This window comes from Eimeria mitis, genomic scaffold, assembly GCF_000499745.2.
Source record: "Eimeria mitis Houghton genomic scaffold, Emh_scaff7225, whole genome shotgun sequence".
In the NCBI taxonomy this organism is placed as follows: domain Eukaryota; phylum Apicomplexa; class Conoidasida; order Eucoccidiorida; family Eimeriidae; genus Eimeria; species Eimeria mitis.
The window spans coordinates 1,575-1,787 of record NW_013575274.1 but is presented as its reverse complement, the minus strand read 5'-3'; the positions used below and the strand labels follow the sequence as shown (position 1 = coordinate 1,787).

Below are 213 nucleotides of genomic sequence, written 5' to 3'. Positions count from 1 at the left end.
GAAGTGAGGCCTTTCCCTAAACCAAAGAAAGGAGCTGATGATGCCTGGGCGGTGTATAGACAGCAGCAGATCAAGAGTGCTGCTGCTGCTGCTGCTGCTGCTGCTGCAGCAGCTGCTGCTACCGCCCCAGCTGAGCCACAGCAAAAGCAGAAACCTATCAAAGAAGAACACGAACAGCAGCAACAGCAGCAGCAGCAACAGCAGCAGCAGCAA

General features: G+C 54.9%; 1 protein-coding gene across 1 annotated transcript in view; it reads left to right on the top strand.

Annotated features, from left to right (window-relative positions):
• EMH_0090690 (uncharacterized protein) overlaps nt 1-213 on the top strand; it is a gene marked incomplete at both ends in the record, with an annotated part of 2,482 nt that overhangs the window by 1,001 nt on the left and 1,268 nt on the right. The window lies entirely within an intron of this gene.